Source organism: Jaculus jaculus, chromosome 12 (genome assembly GCF_020740685.1).
Source record: "Jaculus jaculus isolate mJacJac1 chromosome 12, mJacJac1.mat.Y.cur, whole genome shotgun sequence".
NCBI lineage: Eukaryota > Metazoa > Chordata > Mammalia > Rodentia > Dipodidae > Jaculus > Jaculus jaculus.
The window spans coordinates 90908432-90918589 of NC_059113.1; the positions used below are offsets into that span (position 1 = coordinate 90908432).

Sequence of the window (10158 nt, forward strand, 5' to 3'; positions counted from 1 at the left end):
TTATAAAGGTGTTATTGTATTATCTAACTGCTCCCATTGGAGAATGAGAAATTCAAACTTGAGCAATAGCTTTTGAGAAAAGACTATCACATATGTAAGAAACTTCAATTTTGCCCTAACAATAGTCATTTGATTGAAGGAATGTTAACAGCTACAAGTAACATTGAATAATTGGCGATGGCAGACATTAGAAGCATAATCACATGGCTGCAATCACTGCAGCATCTCACCAGCTGTGAAATCTTGAGCAAGAAAATTAAGCTCGGTATGTTTTCTCATCTGTAATGTAAGCGTGATAATCATCCCTACTTCATGGAGTTGATAGGATTAGGTGACATAAAACATATAAAGGATAGCCTGCTGTGGCGGAGTTGAGGGTGAGTGTCTGGGAGCCGCGTCTTTGGGACCCCGTAAGCAGCCGGCGCTTGGGACGCGACCCTCGGGCGTGAGCCGAGCGACTTCGCCAAGAAGCAGGAAGGTACGGGAGCGGCCGGGGTCGGCGTCGGCCTGCGCGGATAGCCGGAGGCGCCGAGGCCCAGGACAAAATGATGACAGAGAGAAGCCCATTGAAGGAGCGTTACCAAGAAGTCCTGGACAAGCAGAGGCAGGTGGAAAACCAACTCCAAGCGCAATTGAAGCAACTTCAGCAAAGGAGAGAAGAAGAAATGAAGAATCACCAGAAAAAAAGAAAACATTAATCCCCTCCATATAATAAGCAGAGCCATAGCAAAACGAGATCCTATCTGTTGGATCCAGCGGTTGCTAGAATGCCATTCCTGGTACTATTGGCAATACTTAAACATCGGTCGGCACAATCCAATTTTGAACAGTGACCATTAGGACTTTCTCCTGGAGATACTCAAGGCTATTCAGGATGTGACCATAAAGTGGGAAGAAACCAAGAAGAAAATAGAGACAGAAAAGAAGGAGTTTTTGGCAAAAGGAGCAGGACCTGAAAACTGAAATTGAGAACCTGTGTGAGAAAGGCGGAAGCTTAACGTCCTGGTGGACACAGGAAGCAGTAACTTTGCGGTGGACGCTGCCCCCCACGTTTTCTGCATGGCTACCACCAGAGGCTGCTATGCAAAGGAGGAATCTTCCCTTACTTCTTGGACCTGTATCAGGGACCAAAGGCTAAACTGTCTCCTCCAGATCATTGGGGGTATCGACCATTCACTGTACACAGGCAGTCTCTGGTACACACCCATCCGGCGGGAGTGGTATTATGAGGTGATCATTGTACGTGTGGAAATCAATGGACAAGATCTAAAAATGGATTGCAAGGAGTACATCTATGACAAGAGCATCGTGGACAGTGGCACCACCAACCTTCGTTTACCTAAGAAGTGTTTGAAGCTGCAGTCAAGTCCATCAAGGCAGCCTCCTCGGTCAGTGGACTAAGAATGACACAGTATCAGGAAATCAGTGAGACACACATTCTTCAGCAAGCCAAGATGTCTGCACTTCGACCTTCCACTCAGAGCTCTTAAAACCTGTGCTTTATTGATGTGTGGTTCACCATACAATCCCCCAGTGCAGCTTTTTTTTTTTTTTTCTTTTGAGATAAGGAGGTCTCAGTTTAGCTACAGATGATTGGGCTTCTGTGTGAGAAGGAAAAAACTCAGTAGCAGAGGCCAGTAAGCTAAATACGAGATACAAAGGGAAGAGAAGGGAAGGGAGGAGGTACTTAATAGGTTGGTATTGTATATATGTAAGTAGAAGAATAGATTAATGGGGGTGAAAAGGCCCAAAGTGAGGTCAGGGGAGGAGATTGAGTAAAGGAAATGTGGAGGAAGGGCTAGTCAAAATCGGAGAGGATATAAATAAATCAAATGGTATCCTTCAGTTTTGGACAATGGAACGCTCAGGAGCCATATATTGTTGCTAGAAGATTTTCAGTGCCAGGGATGGGATACCTTCCAGTGAGTTGTTGGCCAGGGAGGTCCCTGATGCCCCAAAAACATTATAGGTCATTGCCGAGGCCCTTGGTTTGCCACCAGGAATAGATGGTAAGACCCTGTTGCTGAAGACTCCACATACTTGGTCTGCAAGGCCACTGAGAAATCCTGCTGGAACTAAGCTGATAACCTCCTCCATGCAGACCAACTGACAGAAAGCTGGAAGAAGCCATTCTACCTGTAGTTCAATGGGAGAAAGAGATACCACCAGTGAAGATACTCAGCAGTGGACACTGCAAGCCTTGTCATTGCCGAGCCAGACCAAATGAGCCAGTGGGTGCAATAGTGGCACGGCTGTCATGGTGGACACCAACTGCCCTCCAGTTGGACTGGAGGCCTGCTCCAAGGGAGAGAATACATCCCTGATACTGAAAACTTAAAACAGGGATAGTCATGAGCCCTAGGGTTGTAACATCTGCTGATGTCTGGATACGTGTATATACTATGCATATCAAACTGCCCAGTAAGCACTTCTTCATATGCATACCCATATATTAATGCTACTCTCACTTTGGATAGAGAATCTTCTCTTTTCAGATGGCAGTGACCTTGGGACAACTCAGAAGGTATCATGGTGCTGGAAAGATGTAACTAGAGTACAGAGTAACATCTCGATCACACCTTCCAAAGCTCAGGGTCTAATGCGGAAGAGGTGGCGGAAAGAATGTAAGAGCCAGAGGAAGGGTTGGACTCCTTACATCGTGCTCCCTCCAGACAAAAATTTGCCCTTGATATCCATGACCTCATAGTGCCTGACCCTACCTACACAAGACCATCATAAGAGGAGGGAAGGATCATGGCATCCAAATACAGAGGAGACTTACTGAGATGGGGAGTGGATGTGATGGAGAGTGGAATTTCAAAGAGGAAAAGGGGGGAAGGGAGGGTATTACCATGGGATATTTTTTATAATCATGGAAAATGTTTAATAAAATTGAGAGAAAAGAAAAAAAAAAAACATATAAAGGATAGCCAAGCACTAGCTAGGTACTAACAAGTGTTAGCTAATATAATTGTCAACATCATTATTACTATTATTAGAAACTTTCTACTTCAAAAAAAAAAAAAAAACTCTGCCTCAATGAGAATCTACATCCCAGTGAGAGACTTGGTAGAATAATTTAGTCATAACACGCTGGGTATCACCTAATTTTCCTATTTGTTAATCAAACTGGGATGAGTGAGGAAACAGTCACGATAGGATTTTGGAAAATAGGGGAAAGGTACTGGATAGTATTTCAGGATGGTACTCTGAGCTCTCAACCGCTCGACTGCAAATACTCTTCTTGATTTTGCTTAGTTTTTCTTTTGAAAAGAGACTTCCAAACCACCATGATGGGCTCTGAGATTCACTTCCAGCACTCAACCCTCCATCTATCCTGGTAGGCAATCAATCCCATTTTAGAAAACACCTGGCACCAACCAGGATCTCTCTCACACACACACTGAAGAAAACATATGGCCAACAAAAAAAAAAAAAAAAAAATGCTAAAGTATGATTTGAGAAAACATATCTATAAGCCAATTACATCAAGAAACTAGTTTTTTTTAAAAAATCATTAGCCGGGCATGGTGGTGCACACCTTTAATCCCAGCACTCGGGAGGCAGAGGTAGGAGGATTGCCGTGAGTTCAAGGCCACCCTGAGACTACAGAGTGAATTCCAGGTCAGCCTGGGCTAGAGCGAGACACTACCTCGAAAAACAAAAAACAAAAAACAAAGTCATTAAAAAACATACACTGTCACAAAGCTTCCTACTCATGGCCATGTCTCTTCCTGAAGAAACTCTTAACCCCCAGAAGAACCAGCTAAGACAGTTCAGCTCTCCACCTACCTCTCTATCACATCTCAGAAGCCAGGGCACTGTGTCCGCTGTCCCCCAAGCTTCACAACATACTAATTAAACTCTCCTGTGCATCTTCTTGAAGTACCTCTTGGTACCACTAGGCAGGGAATAACCAAACCCTGCCTCCAAGTGGGGCTGCTTCTTGAAACAGATAACCCCAGTTCTTTCTAAATAAATCATCCTGTAATCTCCAGAGCTGAGGACCCTTTTCTCTTAGGAAGGTAAGAGTTATCTCCTCAGGTCTCTTCTTTGTAATAGGGTATTTCTTCATGGTGGTCAACTTCATAAATCACATTCGTATCTCAGAACCTGTTGCCTTAAGGGGTCAAATTTTAACAATATTACATCTCATGGTTATTAGTTTGCTTTTATAATTCAAGCTTATATCCAGGGAGAACAGCTAAGCATTACATATCTATTGGCTGCTCAATTTATTTCATTTTGTGAACATTCCATGAAATTTAAATTCTTCCTCCTCTGTCAAGTGGAGTACTGAATAGCTGCCACGTTGTTCTTTGTTTTCCATGTTTGTTTGTTTCTGTTTCTTTTGATGTTTATTCATTGTTTGTGGCTCAATTCTTACTTTCTGGAAACTTCCAAGTTGACCAACCTGTCAAAGTCTTAATGTCAACTTCCCCACACAATGATTGCCCAGGTGCTTTGGGTTCTGGGGTTTTTATCATTCAGTAATAGTGGACAGCGATTATAACCAGTGTTTATGGTTTTATATTGCCTTCATGCATTGTCTACTGATGCTGTCTCTTGCTCTTTTTCTGTGGGTATGTATTCACTTTAAAAAAAAATACTGATCACTTTAAAATATGAACATTTAAAAACCTATTAGGTAGCACTTGGGAGGCTGAGGTAAGAGGACTGCTGTGATTTTGAGGCCAGCCCAGGACAACAGAGTGAATTCCTGGTCAACATGGACTAGAGTAAGATGATGTCTTAAAAAGGTTGGGGGGGGGGGAGGGCTGGAGAGATGGCTCACTGGTTAAGGTGCTTGCCTGCAAAGCCAAAGGATCCTGGTTCAATTCTCCAGGACCCATGTAAACCAGATGCACAAGGGGGAGCATGCATCTGGAGTTCGTTTGGCATGCCTGTTTTCTCTCTCTCTCTCTCTCTCTCTCTCTCTCTCTCTCTCTCTCTCTCTCCTTCCCTCCCTCCATCTTTCTCTCTCTCAAATAAATAAAATATATTTAACACACCAAAAAAGCTCTAGGACTCCAATAGACTGGACCTTTCCTTCAATTCTTTCAATTCACATTGCTATGGTAGTTCCTGTTTAGGATCTGAAGAAACAGTTCAGTGGCTAAAAGTGCTTTCTTGCAAAACCTGCTGGCCAGATTTGATTCCCCATGTAAAACCAGATACACAAAGTGATATATGGATTCAAAGTTTATTAACAGTGGCAAGAGGCCCTGACCCACTCATTCTTGTTCTCTCTCTCCAAAAATAGAAATATTTTTAAAGTGCATATGTCTGAAAACAGGCAAAATAAAAGAAAATGAGAGAGGTTAGAGATCACTTAACAGGGAAGCTTTTACTTAGAAATCTATCCAAATGAAATTTAAATTCTTGTGCATTTGTCTGTGTTTGGCATCACCTTTCTGGCAGGCATGGCATATGCCTTCAGGAGAATTACAACTGCTAGAAGATAAACTAAGAAAAAGTCAGCTGAGAATCTGACATCTGGCCAGCATTCTAGACCCAGAGCAGTCTTGAATATCAGCCTTCCCTTAGAGAGAAAACAATTTTTGACTATGATCTTTTCTATAAAAACAGTAGGAGATACAAGACTGGATTGATAAGTTCAATTCTGAAAACAAGTAGTACATAAGACTGATATGAAAAATATATCATTTTCATTCTTTGGGTTCAAGAATTAGTGACAGATTGGCTCTAGAAGGCATCTCAAAAGCCCAGGTATAGTACTACTGGGTTGTGGTGACAACTTTAAAAAAGGAGACTTGGGCTAGAAAGACAGCTCATCAATTAAGGTGTTTTCCAGCAAAGTCTAACCCAGGTTCGATTTCCCAGTACCCATGTAAAACCTTATGCTCAAAGTGGTGCATACATCTAGAGTTTGTTTGCAGCAGCTAAAGGCTCTTGTGTACTCATATTCTCTCTCTCTCTCTCTCTCTCTCTCTCTCTCTCTCTCTCTCTCTCTCTCAATCTCTCTCTCTCTCTTTCTCTCTCCTTGAAAATCAATAAAAAATACTTTAAAGGGAAACTTTAGGCTATTAAGGGATGTTCTTGAAGGAGGTCTGACGATACTATTCACTCCCTCTTCTTCAGTTTCCTCTCTCTCTCCCTGTCTTTCTCTTTCCCTCACTCTATTGTTCTTTTTCTCTCCACTTTTCTGACCATTATGAGGTGAACAGACCACCATAACACCATAACATGTTTCTTGTCATAAAGTACTATTCTGCCACAGGTCCAAAGCAAGATGACCAAGAAACCATACACTGAAACTTCTGAAAGTTGAAATACAACTGATTTGGAGTCAGGAGAGTTGGTTCAGCAAGCCTAGGAACCTGGGTTCAACTCCCCAGTATGCACATACAGCCAGATTCACAAAGTGGCATATATATCTGGAGTTTGTTTTCAGGAACTGGAGGCCTTGGCATAGCCATCCTCTCTGTCTGAGTCTCCTCTCTATATCGCTTTCTGCTTGCAAATAAAATTTTTAAAAAGTTTTTAAAAGCCTTGGTATTTTTCCAGATTGATAGAGAACTAACACAGCCTAGAGGATGAAAAAGAAGGCTATCAGAGGTGGTCAAATATAAAGCTTTCATTTTTGTCTTCTCTAAGTTAAACACCCACATAAAATGACATGAAGATACCAAGAGAACTGGGACTAGCAACCCAGCTTTCAGGACATAGTATAGAGAAAACTCAGAATTCACTCAGCACTCACTCAGCACTTAACAGAGCGGTAGGGGGCATGGAAGAAGGGAAGCATCCAGGGAAGGTGTTAAGTTCTCAAGTGCCCTAAATAGAAGAGTGAGCTTAGTCCCACCTACCACCAGCCCCAGAAATGAGGCTGTTACCTCCAAATCACAAGACTGGAGAAGAAATTGCAGCAGAAGAAAAATGTCTGAAAGTCAAGCCATTTACCAAACAGTCTACCAGATAAAGGCCTAATATAAAAATGGCAATGCTCCTCAAACATGCTGATGCAAACAGGGTAGTCACAGTGAAAATCATAGTGGTGTGGTTTTAGTTGTTTTATTTTTAAACATTTTCAAGAATTTTATTATTTACTTATTTGAGAGCAAGAGAAAGAGGTAGAGGGAAAGAGAGAGAGAGAGAGGGAATGGGCACACCAGGGCCTCTAGCCACTGCAAATGAATTCCAGATATATGTGCCACCTTGTACATATGGTTTACATGAGTACTAGAGAGTCAAACCTGGATCCTTTGGCTTTGCAGGCAAGTACCTTAATAACTAAACCATCTCTCCAGCTCAGTTGTTTTTTTTTTTTTTTTGTTCTTTTTTTTTACATAAAAATTAACAAGGTAAAGTTTATTCAGAAAGGCAAAGGGTTAGCTTATCCAAGTCAATGTTAATGAAAAACAACTTGAAATTCTTGTAAAGTTTTTATAATTAAGACATTGAGTAACTAATGCAAAGTTATATATTCATATGTGTATATGTAAACAAAATAGAGTCTAGAGAAAGAGACCCACACACAAACTACAATTGTATCATCCCCCAGGAAACTTTCTTGCTAAAAAATGATGCCCAGTAATTGATATCTATTTGAGTGAATAAAGTAAATTTACCCCCTGATGTTGATAGATCTAGGGGTGGAAGAGAAAACAAGAAAGCCTTTAAAAGAACATGTCTTTCTCTTTGGGACACACAATGATTTTTTAAGTTATTTATTTATTTATTTGCGAGAGACAGAGAGAGAATGGGTGTGCCAGGGCTTCCAGCCACTGCAAACAAATTCTAGATGCATGGCCCACCTTGTGCATTGGTTTATATGAATACTGGAAAATCAAACCTGGGTCCTTAGTCTTTGTAGCAAGTGCCTTAACTGCTAAGCTATCTCTCCAGCCTCTAGACAATAATTTTTGAAAGCACCATTTAAGTGGTAGCATTCAGGGAAAGCCATAAGAAGCTTGACTCCATTTAAATTAAAAACTCCCTTCATCAAAAGATGTCAGGTAGAGAACAAAACAGTAAACCACAGAGTGAAAAAAAAATATAATACGCATGTCAGACAAATGACTCACATTCAGAACATATAATGTGAGTTCCTGCAAGTCAATCAGAAAAGGGCAAAAGTCCGTAGAAAAACAGACAGGATATGCAAATAGAAACTGCAAAAGAAGGCACTCAAATGTTCAAAGAACATGTGAAAAGATCCTCAACTGTTTTAGTCCTTTTAAATGCAAGTTAAAATTATGAGATGTCACTACATGCCAAAAAAAAAAAAAAAACTTACTCCGGAATTTATAAAACAAGAAATCTCACATCAAGAATAAGCAAGATTTTGGAACAATAATACTGCAATGCTTCTGGTCAGGGCAGAAATATTTAAAAAATAGTTTGATGGTATATAATAAAAAAATGGATATATCTATACACTTCCCACATATATACATATAAGTGTGTATGTATAAAAACTTTGAATAGCTGGGCAGGTCCAGTATCAGTCTTAAAGCCATAATAAAGCATTCTATGGTTGCCAAAAATTATGTGCATAAATGCTGATATTAGTACTTTTCAGAATAGGGACAAATAAAACAATCCAAATTTTTGTGAAACAGATTAATAAATTAAGACAAATCCATTGCATTTTGTAATGGACCAAATCATATCTTCTCAAATTTCATGTAAGGAAACCCTTGGGAGTTTCATTACCACCACTGTGGCTGTATTAGAGAAAGGATCTCTAAGAAAATACAGAAGGCTTCATGACATCATGTGGTGCTGTTTGGAAATAAAACTGCCATTGTCCTTATGGGAAGGGTCACCAGAAAATTTCAAGCACAGAGCAAAGGCTGGGGGCATTCACAGAAGAGGCTGCTCAGAAGTTATATCTTTACAGCAGTGTGGACCCAATATGCATGCAGTAGAAACCCTACTTTGAACTTTGGTCTTTCCGGAACATGTGATATGACTGATCCTCTCTTCTGATGCTGGGTAAGCCGCATGATCATGAGGACTGGGGAGGAACCTACCCATCCTCTACAGTGCACTGTCCTGTAAGCTGTGCGGTTTCATAGGGTGGATGCACGAAAGCTATTCTCAACTTAGGGCGTTTTCAACTTAGGAGAGGTCGATGGGATATAACCTTGTACATGTCAAGGTATATGCATAGCCCGCTGATATAAAATAGGATGGAAAACAAGTTGTGAAGTTTGCAGAAGCTAGAGGAGACCAGGGAACTACTTCTGGAGTGCTAAACAGGTTCTCTTCTGCATCTGCCAGTTGGGTTTCTTTAAAATACAAATTAAGGCGGGTGGGGGGAGGGGACGGGATGGCTTAGCAGCCTGAAAAGCCTAATGACCCTGGTTCAATTCCCCAGTGCCCACATAAAGCCATATGCACAAAGTGGCGCAGGCATCTGGATTGCGTCTGCAGTGGCTAAAGGCCCTGCCACGCCCATTCTCTTTCTTTATCTTTCTCTCTTTCTTTCTCTCTTTCTCCCCTTGCAAATAAATAAATAACATATTACTGAGCTGTACACTTAAGATCTTTGTGCATGCATATGCCATTATGCTTCAAAAAATAGGTACAATATACTGGAATTTCAACCCATCAGTCGCCAGCCATTAAACATGCACAAGTCAGGTTGAAGAGATGGCTTAGTGGTTAAGGCACTTGCCTGTGAAGCCTAAGGACCCAGATTCAATTCCTAAGTACCCATTTAAGCCAGATACAAAAGGTGTCCCATGAGTCTGGAGTTTTCAATGGCTGGAGGACCTGGCACACCTATATTCTCTCTCTCTCCCTCTCTCTCTCTCTCTCCCCTTCTTTCTTTATCAAATAAATGATTTCTTTCTTTTAAAAAATGGCCCAGGTAGGACTAGTGAGATAATTTAGTAATGTGTCTGCCTTACAAGCATAAGGACCTGAGTTTGAGCCTCAGAACCCACATAAATGCAGGCAATGGTCCACACCTGTCATTGCATCACTGGGGAGGTGAGGACAAAAGGATCCCTCGGGCTTGCTGGCCAGCTAGTGAAGCCTAACTGGTGAATTCTAGGTCCATGAGTGACCCTATCTCAACATAGTTGGATAGCATACCTGAGAAGTAACACCTTCTGATGACCTCTGTATGTATGTGCACACATGTACACGTGCTCCCCACACATACATACAAACATATGAGCATGC

At 41.3% G+C, this 10158-nt stretch overlaps 1 long non-coding RNA gene across 1 annotated transcript; it reads left to right on the forward strand.

Annotated features, from left to right (window-relative positions):
* The first annotated feature begins 351 nt into the window (after window positions 1–351).
* On the forward strand, window positions 352–679 carry LOC123453715. The gene is made up of 2 exons (XR_006632934.1): window positions 352–478; window positions 540–679. It is a non-coding gene; the product is annotated as an uncharacterized LOC123453715 (long non-coding RNA).
* The last annotated feature ends 9479 nt before the right edge of the window (window positions 680–10158 follow it).